Here is a 16468-nt window from a genome sequence, read left to right on the forward strand (position 1 = left end):
TTACTGCAGTAAAAGTACACTGAGGGGACAGGTACTCCATTACTGCAGGAAAAGTATACTGAGGGGACAGGTACTCCATTACTGCAGAAAAGTACACTGAGGGGACAGTTACTCCATTACTGCAGTAAAAGTATACTGAGGGGACAGTTACTCCATTACTGCAGTAAAAGTATACTGAGGGGACAGGTACTCCATTACTGCAGGAAAAGTACACTGAGGGGACAGGTACTCCATTACTGCAGGAAAAGTATACTGAGGGGACAGGTACTCCATTACTGCAGGAAAAGTATACTGAGGGGACAGGTACTCCATTACTGCAGAAAAGTACACTGAGGGGACAGTTACTCCATTACTGCAGTAAAAGTATACTGAGGGGACAGTTACTCCATTACTGCAGTAAAAGTATACTGAGGGGACAGGTACTCCATTACTGCAGAAAAGTACACTGAGGGGACAGTTACTCCATTACTGCAGAAAAGTACACTGAGGGGACAGGTACTCCATTACTGCAGGAAAAGTACACTGAGGGGACAGTTACTCCATTACTGCAGTAAAAGTATACTGAGGGGACAGGTACTCCATTACTGCAGGAAAAGTACACTGAGGGGGACAGTACTCCATTACTGCAGGAAAGTATACTGAGGGGACAGGTACTCCATTACTGCAGGAAAAGTATACTGAGGGGACAGGTACTCCATTACTGCAGAAAAGTACACTGAGGGGACAGTTACTCCATTACTGCAGTAAAAGTATACTGAGGGGACAGTTACTCCATTACTGCAGTAAAAGTATACTGAGGGGACAGTACTCCATTACTGCAGGAAAAGTACACTGAGGGGACAGGTACTCCATTACTGCAGGAAAAGTATACTGAGGGGACAGGTACTCCATTACTGCAGGAAAAGTATACTGAGGGGACAGGTACTCCATTACTGCAGAAAAGTACACTGAGGGGACAGTTACTCCATTACTGCAGTAAAAGTATACTGAGGGGACAGTTACTCCATTACTGCAGTAAAAGTATACTGAGGGGACAGGTACTCCATTACTGCAGGAAAAGTACACTGAGGGGACAGGTACTCCATTACTGCAGGAAAAGTATACTGAGGGGACAGGTACTCCATTACTGCAGGAAAAGTATACTGAGGGGACAGGTACTCCATTACTGCAGAAAAGTACACTGAGGGGACAGTTACTCCATTACTGCAGTAAAAGTATACTGAGGGGACAGTTACTCCATTACTGCAGTAAAAGTATACTGAGGGGACAGGTACTCCATTACTGCAGAAAAGTACACTGAGGGGACAGTTACTCCATTACTGCAGAAAAGTACACTGAGGGGACAGGTACTCCATTACTGCAGGAAAAGTACACTGAGGGGACAGTTACTCCATTACTGCAGAAAAGTACACTGAGGGGACAGGTACTCCATTACTGCAGTAAAAGTACACTGAGGGGACAGGTACTCCATTACTGCAGGAAAAGTATACTGAGGGGACAGGTACTCCATTACTGCAGAAAGTACACTGAGGGGACAGTTACTCCATTACTGCAGTAAAAGTATACTGAGGGGACAGGTACTCCATTACTGCAGAAAAGTACACTGAGGGGACAGTTACTCCATTACTGCAGTAAAAGTACACTGAGGGGACAGTTACTCCATTACTGCAGTAAAAGTATACTGAGGGGACAGGTACTCCATTACTGCAGAAAAGTACACTGAGGGGACAGGTACTCCATTACTGCAGTAAAAGTACACTGAGGGGACAGTTACTCCATTACTGCAGAAAAGTACACTGAGGGGACAGGTACTCCATTACTGCAGGAAAAGTACACTGAGGGGACAGTTACTCCATTACTGCAGAAAAGTACACTGAGGGGACAGGTACTCCATTACTGCAGAAAAGTACACTGAGGGGACAGGTACTCCATTACTGCAGTAAAAGTACACTGAGGGGACAGGTACTCCATTACTGCAGAAAAGTACACTGAGGGGACAGGTACTCCATTACTGCAGAAAAGTACACTGAGGGGACAGTTACTCCATTACTGCAGTAAAAGTATACTGAGGGGACAGGTACTCCATTACTGCAGAAAAGTACACTGAGGGGACAGGTACTCCATTACTGCAGTAAAAGTACACTGAAGGGACAGTTACTCCATTACTGCAGAAAAGTACACTGAGGGGACAGGTACTCCATTACTGCAGAAAAGTACACTGAGGGGACAGTTACTCCATTACTGCAGTAAAAGTATACTGAGGGGACAGGTACTCCATTACTGCAGAAAAGTACACTGAGGGGACAGGTACTCCATTACTGCAGTGAAAGTACACTGAGGGGACAGGTACTCCATTACTGCAGAAAAGTACACTGAGGGGACAGGTACTCCATTACTGCAGGAAAAGTACACTGAGGGGACAGTTACTCCATTACTGCAGAAAAGTACACTGAGGGGACAGGTACTCCATTACTGCAGAAAAGTACACTGAGGGGACAGGTACTCCATTACTGCAGTAAAAGTACACTGAGGGGACAGGTACTCCATTACTGCAGGAAAAGTACAAATACTAACTACTATGGACAAATAGGAGTCAAAAAAATACTCCTAGATTACTCTAGTATTACCAAAATATGTACTGAGTAGTTCTGTTGAAGAATGGCTCCTTTCACTGGGTTTTTCATCAGTGTGGAGTATTCTAGTTCCCTATTTGTTTCATTTATGAATAAATATCATTTCACTGTCACAGTTCGTTTGTCTGGAGCCCATTTGACATTTATGCATTTGGCAGATGCTTTTTTCCAAAGCCACTTACAGAGGAAAAACCTAAATAAATAAATAAATAAATAAATAAATAAATAAATAAATATAAAGCCAAATAAAATAAAATAGAATAATAGGTTAAAGACATAAATCAGCTGTAAAATGAAAAACAGTGTCATACAGAAGATTAAAAAGCAAAATTCTACACTAAAAATACAAGCGTAGATGAAGAAGACATACAAACAGCTGTACAATTAAAACAGTGAAATAAAAAGACCAAGGAAGACAACAGAATGAACATAATCATACGTTTAAAATGGAAAGTTTGACAGTGTTTGGACAGGAGGGCTTCACTGCACAGCTGGATCTGCTAACCCTGACCCTGGACTCCTTTAGATCTGAATCTCTGGGTTAGTTCAGTTCTTTACATTTGAATCCCTGGGTTAGTTCAGTCCTTTACATTTGAATCTCTGGGTTAGTTCAGTCCTTTACATTTGAATCCCTGGGTTAGTTCAGTCCTTTACATTTGAATCTCTGGGTTAGTTCAGTCCTTTACATTTGAATCCCTGGGTTAGTTCAGTCCTTTACATTTGAATCTCTGGGTTAGTTCAGTCCTTTACATTTGAATCTCTGGGTTAGTTCAGTCCTTTACATTTGAATCTCTGGGTTAGTTCAATCCTTTACATTTGAATCTCTGGGTTAGTTCAGTCCTTTACATTTGAATCCCTGGGTTAGTTCAGTCCTTTACATTTGAATCCCTGGGTTAGTTCAGTCCTTTACATTTGAATCTCTGGGTTAGTTCAGTCCTTTACATTTGAATCCCTGGGTTAGTTCAGTCCTTTACATTTGAATCCCTGGGTTAGTTCAGTCCTTTACATTTGAATCCCTGGGTTAGTTCAGTCCTTTACATTTGAATCCCTGGGTTACTTCAGTCCTTTACATTTGAATCCCTGGGTTAGTTCAGTCCTTTACATTTGAATCCCTGGGTTAGTTCAGTCCTTTAGATCTGAATCCCTGGGTTAGTTCAGTCCTTTAGATCTGAATCCCTGGGTTAGTTCAGTCCTTTACATTTGAATCCATGGGTTAGTTCAGTCCTTTAGATCTGAATCCCTGGGTTAGTTCAGTCCTTTACATTTGAATCCCTGGGTTAGTTCAGTCCTTTACATTTGAATCCCTGGGTTAGTTCAGTCCTTTACATTTGAATCCCTGGGTTAGTTCAGTCTTTTACATTTGAATCCCTGGGTTAGTTCAGTCCTTTACATTTGAATCCCTGGGTTAGTTCAGTCCTTTACATTTGAATCCCTGGGTTAGTTCAGTCCTTTACATTTGAATCCCTGGGTTAGTTCAGTCCTTTACATTTGAATCCCTGGGTTAGTTCAGTCCTTTACATTTGAATCTCTGGGTTAGTTCAGTTCTTTACATTTGAATCCCTGGGTTAGTTCAGTCCTTTACATTTGAATCCCTGGGTTAGTTCAGTCCTTTACATTTGAATCCCTGGGTTAGTTCAGTCCTTTACATTTGAATCTCTGGGTTAGTTCAGTCCTTTACATCTGAATCTCTGGGTTAGTTCAGTTCTTTACATTTGAATCCCTGGGTTAGTTCAGTCCTTTACATTTGAATCCCTGGGTTAGTTCAGTCCTTTACATTTGAATCTCTGGGTTAGTTCAGTCCTTTACATTTGAATCTCTGGGTTAGTTCAGTCCTTTACATTTGAATCCCTGGGTTAGTTCAGTCCTTTACATTTGAATCTCTGGGTTAGTTCAGTCCTTTACATTTGAATCCCTCGGTTAGTTCAGTCCTTTACATTTGAATCTCTGGGTTAGTTCAGTCCTTTACATTTGAATCTCTGGGTTAGTTCAGTCCTTTACATTTGAATCCCTGGGTTAGTTCAGTCCTTTACATTTGAATCCCTGGGTTAGTTCAGTCCTTTACATTTGAATCCCTGGGTTAGTTCAGTCCTTTACATTTGAATCTCTGGGTTAGTTCAGTCCTTTACATTTGAATCCCTGGGTTAGTTCAGTCCTTTACATTTGAATCCCTGGGTTAGTTCAGTCCTTTACATTTGAATCTCTGGGTTAGTTCAGTCCTTTACATCTGAATCTCTGGGTTAGTTCAGTCCTTTACATTTGAATCCCTGGGTTAGTTCAGTCCTTTACATTTGAATCCCTGGGTTAGTTCAGTCCTTTACATTTGAATCTCTGGGTTAGTTCAGTCCTTTACATTTGAATCTCTGGGTTAGTTCAGTCCTTTACATCTGAATCCTGGGTTAGTTCAGTCCTTTACATTTGAATCCCTGGGTTAGTTCAGTCCTTTACATTTGAATCTCTGGGTTAGTTCAGTCCTTTACATTTGAATCTCTGGGTTAGTTCAGTCCTTTACATTTGAATCCCTGGGTTAGTTCAGTCCTTTACATTTGAATCCCTGGGTTAGTTCAGTCCTTTACATTTGAATCCCTGGGTTAGTTCAGTCCTTTAGATCTTGAATCCCTGGGTTAGTTCAGTCCTTTACATTTGAATCTCTGGGTTAGTTCAGTCCTTTACATTTGAATCTCTGGGTTAGTTCAGTCCTTTACATTTGAATCCCTGGGTTAGTTCAGTCCTTTACATTTGAATCCCTGGGTTAGTTCAGTCCTTTACATTTGAATCCCTGGGTTAGTTCAGTCCTTTACATTTGAATCCCTGGGTTAGTTCAGTCCTTTACATTTGAATCCCTGGGTTAGTTCAGTCCTTTACATTTGAATCTCTGGGTTAGTTCAGTCCTTTACATTTGAATCCTTGGGTTAGTTCAGTCCTTTACATTTGAATCTCTGGGTTAGTTCAGTCCTTTACATTTGAATCCCTGGGTTAGTTCAGTCCTTTACATTTGAATCCCTGGGTTAGTTCAGTCCTTTACATTTGAATCCCTGGGTTAGTTCAGTCCTTTACATTTGAATCTCTGGGTTAGTTCAGTCCTTTACATTTGAATCCCTGGGTTAGTTCAGTCCTTTACATTTGAATCCCTGGGTTAGTTCAGTCCTTTACATTTGAATCTCTGGGTTAGCTCAGTCCTTTACATCTGAATCTCTGGGTTAGTTCAGTTCTTTACATTTGAATCCCTGGGTTAGTTCAGTCCTTTACATTTGAATCTCTGGGTTAGTTCAGTCCTTTACATTTGAATCCCTGGGTTAGTTCAGTCCTTTACATTTGAATCTCTGGGTTAGTTCCGTCCTTTACATTTGAATCTCTGGGTTAGTTCAGTCCTTTACATTTGAATCTCTGGGTTAGTTCAGTCCTTTAGATCTGAATCCCTGGGTTAGTTCAGTCCTTTACATTTGAATCCCTGGGTTAGTTCAGTCCTTTACATTTGAATCCCTGGGTTAGTTCAGTCCTTTACATTTGAATCCCTGGGTTAGTTCAGTCCTTTAGATCTGAATCCCTGGGTTAGTTCAGTCCTTTACATTTGAATCTCTGGGTTAGTTCAGTCCTTTACATTTGAATCTCTGGGTTAGTTCAGTCCTTTACATTTGAATCCCTGGGTTAGTTCAGTCCTTTACATTGAATCCCTGGGTTAGTTCAGTCCTTTACATTTGAATCCCTGGGTTAGTTCAGTCCTTTACATTTGAATCCCTGGGTTAGTTCAGTCCTTTACATTTGAATCTCTGGGTTAGTTCAGTCCTTTACATTTGAATCCCTGGGTTAGTTCAGTCCTTTACATTTGAATCCCTGGGTTAGTTCAGTCCTTTACATTTGAATCCCTGGGTTAGTTCAGTCCTTTACATTTGAATCTCTGGGTTAGTTCAGTCCTTTACATTTGAATCCCTGGGTTAGTTCAGTCCTTTACATTTGAATCCCTGGGTTAGTTCAGTCCTTTACATTTGAATCCCTGGGTTAGTTCAGTCCTTTACATTTGAATCCCTGGGTTAGTTCAGTCCTTTACATTTGAATCCCTGGGTTAATTCAGTCCTTTACATTTGAATCCCTGGGTTAGTTCAGTCCTTTACATTTGAATCCCTGGGTTAGTTCAGTCCTTTACATCTGAATCCCTGGGTTAGTTCAGTCCTTTACATTTGAATCCCTGGGTTAGTTCAGTCCTTTACATTTGAATCTCTGGGTTAGTTCAGTCCTTTACATTTGAATCTCTGGGTTAGTTCAGTCCTTTACATTTGAATCCCTGGGTTAGTTCAGTCCTTTAGATCTGAATCCCTGGGTTAGTTCAGTCCTTTACATTTGAATCTCTGGGTTAGTTCAGTCCTTTACATTTGAATCCCTGGGTTAGTTCAGTCCTTTACATTTGAATCTCTGGGTTAGTTCAGTCCTTTACATTTGAATCCCTGGGTTAGTTCAGTCCTTTACATCTGAATCCCTGGGTTAGTTCAGTCCTTTACATTTGAATCTCTGGGTTAGTTCAGTCCTTTACATTTGAATCCCTGGGTTAGTTCAGTCATTTACATTTGAATCTCTGGGTTAGTTCAGTCCTTTACATTTGAATCCCTGGGTTAGTTCAGTCCTTTACATTTGAATCCCTGGGTTAGTTCAGTCCTTTACATTTGAATCTCTGGGTTAGTTCAGTCCTTTACATTTGAATCCCTGGGTTAGTTCAGTCCTTTACATTTGAATCCCTGGGTTAGTTCAGTCCTTTACATTTGAATCCCTGGGTTAGTTCAGTCCTTTACATTTGAATCCCTGGGTTAGTTCAGTCCTTTACATTTGAATCCCTGGGTTAGTTCAGTCCTTTAGATCTGAATCCCTGGGTTAGTTCAGTCCTTTAGATCTGAATCCCTGGGTTAGTTCAGTCCTTTACATTTGAATCCATGGGTTAGTTCAGTCCTTTAGCATCTGAATCCCTGGGTTAGTTCAGTCCTTTACATTTGAATCCCTGGGTTAGTTCAGTCCTTTACATTTGAATCCCTGGGTTAGTTCAGTCCTTTACATTTGAATCCCTGGGTTAGTTCAGTCCTTTACATTTGAATCCCTGGGTTAGTTCAGTCCTTTACATTTGAATCTCTGGGTTAGTTCAGTCCTTTACATTTGAATCCCTGGGTTAGTTCAGTCCTTTACATTTGAATCCCTGGGTTAGTTCAGTCCTTTACATTTGAATCTCTGGGTTAGTTCAGTCCTTTACATTTGAATCTCTGGGTTAGTTCAGTCCTTTACATTTGAATCCCTGGGTTAGTTCAGTCCTTTACATTTGAATCCCTGGGTTAGTTCAGTCCTTTACATTTGAATCCCTGGGTTAGTTCAGTCCTTTACATTTGAATCCCTGGGTTAGTTCAGTCCTTTACATTTGAATCTCTGGGTTAGTTCAGTCCTTTACATTTGAATCCCTCGGGTTAGTTCAGTCCTTTACATTTGAATCTCTGGGTTAGTTCAGTCCTTTACATTTGAATCCCTGGGTTAGTTCAGTCCTTTACATTTGAATCCCTGGGTTAGTTCAGTCCTTTACATTTGAATCCCTGGGTTAGTTCAGTCCTTTACATTTGAATCTCTGGGTTAGTTCAGTCCTTTACATTTGAATCCCTGGGTTAGTTCAGTCCTTTACATTTGAATCCCTGGGTTAGTTCAGTCCTTTACATTTGAATCTCTGGGTTAGCTCAGTCCTTTACATCTGAATCTCTGGGTTAGTTCAGTTCTTTACATTTGAATCCCTGGGTTAGTTCAGTCCTTTACATTTGAATCTCTGGGTTAGTTCAGTCCTTTACATTTGAATCCCTGGGTTAGTTCAGTCCTTTACATTTGAATCTCTGGGTTAGTTCAGTCCTTTACATTTGAATCTCTGGGTTAGTTCAGTCCTTTACATTTGAATCTCTGGGTTAGTTCAGTCCTTTAGATCTGAATCCCTGGGTTAGTTCAGTCCTTTACATTTGAATCCCTGGGTTAGTTCAGTCCTTTACATTTGAATCCCTGGGTTAGTTCAGTCCTTTACATTTGAATCCCTGGGTTAGTTCAGTCCTTTAGATCTGAATCCCTGGGTTAGTTCAGTCCTTTACATTTGAATCTCTGGGTTAGTTCAGTCCTTTACATTTGAATCTCTGGGTTAGTTCAGTCCTTTACATTTGAATCTCTGGGTTAGTTCAGTCCTTTACATTTGAATCCCTGGGTTAGTTCAGTCCTTTACATTTGAATCCCTGGGTTAGTTCAGTCCTTTACATTTGAATCCCTGGGTTAGTTCAGTCCTTTACATTTGAATCTCTGGGTTAGTTCAGTCCTTTACATTTGAATCCCTGGGTTAGTTCAGTCCTTTACATTTGAATCCCTGGGTTAGTTCAGTCCTTTACATTTGAATCCCTGGGTTAGTTCAGTCCTTTACATTTGAATCTCTGGGTTAGTTCAGTCCTTTACATTTGAATCCCTGGGTTAGTTCAGTCCTTTACATTTGAATCCCTGGGTTAGTTCAGTCCTTTACATTTGAATCCCTGGGTTAGTTCAGTCCTTTACATTTGAATCCCTGGGTTAGTTCAGTCCTTTACATTTGAATCCCTGGGTTAATTCAGTCCTTTACATTTGAATCCCTGGGTTAGTTCAGTCCTTTACATTTGAATCCCTGGGTTAGTTCAGTCCTTTACATCTGAATCCCTGGGTTAGTTCAGTCCTTTACATTTGAATCCCTGGGTTAGTTCAGTCCGTTACATTTGAATCTCTGGGTTAGTTCAGTCCTTTACATTTGAATCTCTGGGTTAGTTCAGTCCTTTACATTTGAATCCCTGGGTTAGTTCAGTCCTTTAGATCTGAATCCCTGGGTTAGTTCAGTCCTTTACATTTGAATCCCTGGGTTAGTTCAGTCCTTTACATTTGAATCTCTGGGTTAGTTCAGTCCTTTACATTTGAATCTCTGGGTTAGTTCAGTCCTTTAGATCTGAATCCCTGGGTTAGTTCAGTCCTTTAGATCTGAATCCCTGGGTTAGTTCAGTCCTTTACATTTGAATCTCTGGGTTAGTTCAGTCCTTTACATTTGAATCCCTGGGTTAGTTCAGTCCTTTAGATCTGAATCCCTGGGTTAGTTCAGTCCTTTACATTTGAATCCCTGGGTTAGTTCAGTCCTTTACATTTGAATCTCTGGGTTAGTTCAGTCCTTTACATTTGAATCTCTGGGTTAGTTCAGTCCTTTAGATCTGAATCCCTGGGTTAGTTCAGTCCTTTAGATCTGAATCCCTGGGTTAGTTCAGTCCTTTACATTTGAATCCCTGGGTTAGTTCAGTCCTTTACATTTGAATCTCTGGGTTAGTTCAGTCCTTTACATTTGAATCCTTGGGTTAGTTCAGTCCTTTACATTTGAATCTCTGGGTTAGTTCAGTTCTTTACATTTGAATCCATGGGTTAGTTCAGTCCTTTAGATCTGAATCCCTGGGTTAGTTCAGTTCTTTACATTTGAATCCCTGGGTTAGTTCAGTCCTTTACATTTGAATCCCTGGGTTAGTTCAGTCCTTTACATTTGAATCCCTGGGTTAGTTCAGTCCTTTACATTTGAATCCCTGGGTTAGTTCAGTCCTTTACATTTGAATCCCTGGGTTAGTTCAGTCCTTTACATTTGAATCCCTGGGTTAGTTCAGTCCTTTACATTTGAATCCCTGGGTTAGTTCAGTCCTTTACATTTGAATCCTGTGGTTAGTTCAGTCCTTTACATTTGAATCCCTGGGTTAGTTCAGTCCTTTACATTTGAATCCCTGGGTTAGTTCAGTCCTTTAGATTTGAATCCCTGGGTTAGTTCCGTCCTTTACATTTGAATCCCTGGGTTAGTTCAGTCCTTTACATTTGAATCCTTGGGTTAGTTCAGTCCTTTACATTTGAATCCCTGGGTTAGTTCAGTCCTTTACATTTGAATCTCTGGGTTAGTTCAGTCCTTTACATTTGAATCCCTGGGTTAGTTCAGTCCTTTACATTTGAATCCTGGGTTAGTTCAGTCCTTTACATTTGAATCTCTGGGTTAGTTCAGTCCTTTACATTTGAATCCCTGGGTTAGTTCAGTCCTTTACATTTGAATCCTTGGGTTAGTTCAGTCCTTTACATTTGAATCCCTGGGTTAGTTCAGTCCTTTACATTTGAATCTCTGGGTTAGTTCCGTCCTTTACATTTGAATCCCTGGGTTAGTTCAGTCCTTTACATTTGAATCTCTGGGTTAGTTCCGTCCTTTACATTTGAATCCCTGGGTTAGTTCAGTCCTTTAGATCTGAATCCCTGGGTTAGTTCAGTCCTTTACATTTGAATCTCTGGGTTAGTTCAGTCCTTTACATTTGAATCCCTGGGTTAGTTCCGTCCTTTACATTTGAATCCCTGGGTTAGTTCAGTCCTTTAGATTTGAATCTCTGGGTTAGTTCAGTCCTTTACATTTGAATCCCTGGGTTAGTTCAGTCCTTTACATTTGAATCCTTGGGTTAGTTCAGTCCTTTACATTTGAATCCCTGGGTTAGTTCAGTCCTTTACATTTGAATCTCTGGGTTAGTTCCGTCCTTTACATTTGAATCCCTGGGTTAGTTCAGTCCTTTACATTTGAATCCTTGGGTTAGTTCAGTCCTTTACATTTGAATCCCTGGGTTAGTTCAGTCCTTTACATTTGAATCCCTGGGTTAGTTCAGTCCTTTACATTTGAATCCTTGGGTTAGTTCAGTCCTTTACATTTGAATCCCTGGGTTAGTTCAGTCCTTTACATTTGAATCTCTGGGTTAGTTCCGTCCTTTACATTTGAATCCCTGGGTTAGTTCAGTCCTTTACATTTGAATCTCTGGGTTAGTTCCGTCCTTTACATTTGAATCCCTGGGTTAGTTCAGTCCTTTAGATCTGAATCCCTGGGTTAGTTCAGTCCTTTACATTTGAATCTCTGGGTTAGTTCAGTCCTTTACATTTGAATCTCTGGGTTAGTTCAGTCCTTTACATTTGAATCCCTGGGTTAGTTCAGTCCTTTAGATCTGAATCCCTGGGTTAGTTCAGTCCTTTACATTTGAATCCCTGGGTTAGTTCAGTCCTTTACATTTGAATCCCTGGGTTAGTTCCGTCCTTTACATTTGAATCCCTGGGTTAGTTCAGTCCTTTAGATTTGAATCCCTGGGTTAGTTCCGTCCTTTACATTTGAATCCCTGGGTTAGTTCAGTCCTTTACATTTGAATCCCTGGGTTAGTTCAGTCCTTTACATTGAATCCTTGGGTTAGTTCAGTCCTTTACATTTGAATCCCTGGGTTAGTTCAGTCCTTACATTTGAATCTCTGGGTTAGTTCCGTCCTTTACATTTGAATCCCTGGGTTAGTTCAGTCCTTTACATTTGAATCCTTGGGTTAGTTCAGTCCTTTACATTTGAATCCCTGGGTTAGTTCAGTCCTTTACATTTGAATCCCTGGGTTAGTTCAGTCCTTTACATTTGAATCCTTGGGTTAGTTCAGTCCTTTACATTTGAATCCCTGGGTTAGTTCAGTCCTTTACATTTGAATCTCTGGGTTAGTTCAGTCCTTTACATTTGAATCTCTGGGTTAGTTCAGTCCTTTACATTTGAATCCCTGGGTTAGTTCAGTCCTTTACATTTGAATCTCTGGGTTAGTTCAGTCCTTTACATTTGAATCCCTGGGTTAGTTCCGTCCTTTACATTTGAATCCCTGGGTTAGTTCAGTCCTTTACATTTGAATCCTTGGGTTAGTTCAGTCCTTTACATTTGAATCCCTGGGTTAGTTCAGTCCTTTACATTTGAATCCCTGGGTTAGTTCAGTCCTTTACATTTGAATCCTTGGGTTAGTTCAGTCCTTTACATTTGAATCCCTGGGTTAGTTCAGTCCTTTACATTTGAATCTCTGGGTTAGTTCAGTCCTTTACATTTGAATCTCTGGGTTAGTTCAGTCCTTTACATTTGAATCCCTGGGTTAGTTCAGTCCTTTACATTTGAATCTCTGGGTTAGTTCCGTCCTTTACATTTGAATCCCTGGGTTAGTTCAGTCCTTTAGATCTGAATCCCTGGGTTAGTTCAGTCCTTTACATTTGAATCTCTGGGTTAGTTCAGTCCTTTACATTTGAATCCCTGGGTTAGTTCAGTCCTTTACATTTGAATCCCTGGGTTAGTTCAGTCCTTTACATTTGAATCTCTGGGTTAGTTCAGTCCTTTACATTTGAATCTCTGGGTTAGTTCCGTCCTTTACATTTGAATCCCTGGGTTAGTTCAGTCCTTTAGATCTGAATCTCTGGGTTAGTTCAGTCCTTTACATTTGAATCTCTGGGTTAGTTCAGTCCTTTACATTTGAATCCCTGGGTTAGTTCAGTCCTTTAGATCTGAATCTCTGGGTTAGTTCAGTCCTTTACATTTGAATCCCTGGGTTAGTTCAGTCCTTTACATTTGAATCTCTGGGTTAGTTCAGTCCTTTACATTTGAATCTCTGGGTTAGTTCAGTCCTTTACATTTGAATCCCTGGGTTAGTTCAGTCCTTTACATTTGAATCCCTGGGTTAGTTCAGTCCTTTAGATCTGAATCCCTGGGTTAGTTCAGTCCTTTACATTTGAATCTCTGGGTTAGTTCAGTCCTTTACATTTGAATCTCTGGGTTAGTTCAGTCCTTTACATTTGAATCCCTGGGTTAGTTCAGTCCTTTACATTTGAATCTCTGGGTTAGTTCAGTCCTTTACATTTGAATCCCTGGGTTAGTTCAGTCCTTTACATTTGAATCTCTGGGTTAGTTCAGTCCTTTACATTTGAATCCCTGGGTTAGTTCAGTCCTTTAGATCTGAATCCCTGGGTTAGTTCAGTCCTTTACATTTGAATCTCTGGGTTAGTTCAGTCCTTTACATTTGAATCCCTGGGTTAGTTCAGTCCTTTACATTTGAATGCTTAGGTTCGTTCGTATGCTAGTGCAGCATCGTATCAAACATCAGAGAAAACAGAGGACATATTTACGTTGAAGCCGTTCCAGTTTTGATCATATTTGGTTCTTTGTGTTAAACTGAGTAAACATCAGCTGTTTTTTCCAGACCTTCAGTTTGATTGGATGTAGTGATTTTTATTCCAAACATGCACTGAAATATAACATATGTGAACAAGTCCAACAGAACTAGAAACATGCAAACAACCAGAAATCAACAATAAAGACCATGTGGGACAGATAAACAGCCCAGTCATTTCATTTACATGTTAGAAAAGGAAGTATTTAGCCCCGCCCCTTCTGCAGAGAGTATTAACCCTTTCCTGCATGAATTATGAGAACCTTCATCCAGATTTTTATTCCTCTTTAGGCATGAACAAAAGCAGTGGGATTGAATTTTTTTTTTTTTATGAACCTTTTTTTCATGGGGTTCCAAAAGTGTCCATTCAGCTGGACACCATGCATTTACTGACAGACTGTGTGAAAACCATGGAATACATGTTTTTAATGCTGTTCATCTGTTCTGACGTTTGAACATATTATGTCCTCCTGAGACCCAGTGATGCATTTGTGTCCTCTGTAGGAAACAAGAGTTTGACAGCTTTATTAAAAAAAAAAAAAAAAAAAATGCTGTTCACTGCAAAGGGCATTCCATAATTAAAAAAAATCTATCTGAAAAAACTGTTGCATCATGCTGTTTCCAATCAAGACAATTATTGAATGTAAAAAAGCCCAAACTTTTCCTTTCCTGGGTCTGGAGTTATTACTCAGATATGCACAAAAAAAAAGTTAAAAAAAACCCTGTTAATTACAGTCTAATTACCATTAGTAACTGATTTCCACTCAGTCCTGTCAGTGCAGGTCAGGTTTATGTAGAACAGTACACTTACACTAATGGACTGAATGTATGTGGATTATTATGGGATGGTGCATTAGTGTCCACTGTGTTGGCTGATATGGAACTGAAACAGCCAAACTATGAATATACAAGAGAACAGCTGGAGAACAACTGACCACTGGACTGACCACTGGACTGACCACTGTGCATGAAAGGGTTCATAACAGGCATATACCTTTATCTCCCTGGCAAAATAGAAATAAATGATAAATAAGTAAAAGAAATAAATCTATTGGTGAACACCAGTGAACATATGAGTTAACGCTCCTCCATAATTTGACCCCACACTCAGACAGACTCAAACTGCTTCTTCTAGTCGTGCACACCCTCAGAATGTGGAAATTCAATCTACCCATTAAATGACAGCTTCCTTCCCTTTTAGTGAATAATTTCTGAACATTTCCTGCTACTACATTATTTTTGGCTTTGAATATAATTGTGGGTGTTTGTAGTTGTATGAGGTCTTTGAGTTTTAGTCATTTTTGAGTGCAAAAATAATGAGCTTTAACTTCAGTAACATAACACAGTAAAACTAATCTGTCCCAAGTAACAGTCTGACAGTCATATCCTTAAGTACAAGTATAAAAATACTGGCATAAAGTAAAGCGTCAAGTTCAAAAGGACTCATTTCACAATTATCTAGAACATTGGATTATATTCATTGACGCTTTAAGGAATTGCATTTCGGCTAAAATGTCCTTCGGGGGTCAAATGAGTGTCCATTTGTGTCCAGAACAGTTGTCCTAAAGTCCTAGAAGTGTGTGTAAATAATGCTAATCCATTTGTGCACAGACTACTGATATTCTCTGACAGTGGAAGCTCTATTTTCATAAATATTGGATTTGGAATAGCACGTGGATGTGAAAACTTTTGCTGGTGGACGGACGTGACATTACCCATGATGCTCTGGTCAGTCCCAGTACTTTATTAGGAATAAACTTCTAGACTTCCTATTGCTAATTGTGCTCTTCTTCATAAATGTTGCTATTGTGGATCTAAAACAATCCCAGCTGACACAAAAACACTAAATGTGTCAGTGGACGGATGTGACATGGTTGTTGTGGATCCCATCATACTGATGCTCTGCAGCCATGTCAGCGTTTACACTAATGATCCCTGTGCAAAAACTAGGAGCACTATTATTTATTGGATAGTTTAGCATCAGACTAAAGAGGAAAGAACAATCTAGAATTGTTCTTTGTGTCTAAAAATGCTTCTTATTGTAAAAGTGTTGATGTAAACAGTGCTGTGTGCCATTCTTCATGTATGTATTGGTGGAACAGAAGCAGGATGGATCAGCACCATACTCCAGACTGAACCTGTACAAATAAAACATGTGATATGGAGGAGAGAATCTGGGAAGAAAAACTGGGGAATCCAAAAGAAGAGAAGATTTGTTTTTCAGCTCAGTTCAGTTCAAATAGAACTTGTCCATTTGTGACATGAAAATATAGCATTAATTGTGCTGAAATGGTTCATTTTGGAGCTGAAAACATAGTTCATATGAGCATCAACATGTTGAACAGAACTGAAATCCTGTCCATTTGAACAGCTGTCATTTACCAACACAAAGTTCCTTTGGATTCACTGACACTGATTTAATCTGAACACAGACACAAAGAAGAGCTGTGAACACATGTGAGCTGACAGTTTCTAAAATGAACCCTGAATGATGGCAGAAAATAGTCACTTTCCAAACACTCACACTCATAAAACTAAAAAATTTTTGACATTTTTTTCTCATTTCAAAATACATTTTCCTGAAAATATAAGTACTTACCTCCCTACCTGAAACATACAAACTGTCAGTGAATTTAAATAGAACTTGTGGTCGTAGGTCAGCAGAAATACTTTCACCTGAATATAAACGGGAAACTTCTGCTTATTGAAAAAAAAAGAGGAAGATGAAACACTTCTGCTGTTTTTCAGTTTAGGGATGTTCAGTTCCATTTAGTTTATACTGTCATCTGTACCACAAAGACTGGAACTAAGAGGGTTTTTTTT

At 39.8% G+C, this 16468-nt stretch overlaps 1 protein-coding gene across 1 annotated transcript in view; it reads left to right on the plus strand.

The window, feature by feature from the left end:
• Window positions 1-16468, plus strand: part of LOC115416416 (arfaptin-1-like) — a 45528-nt gene that overhangs the window by 1065 nt on the left and 27995 nt on the right. The window lies entirely within an intron of this gene.

This window comes from Sphaeramia orbicularis, unplaced genomic scaffold (genome assembly GCF_902148855.1).
Source record: "Sphaeramia orbicularis unplaced genomic scaffold, fSphaOr1.1, whole genome shotgun sequence".
NCBI classification, from domain to species: Eukaryota; Metazoa; Chordata; class Actinopteri; order Kurtiformes; family Apogonidae; genus Sphaeramia; species Sphaeramia orbicularis.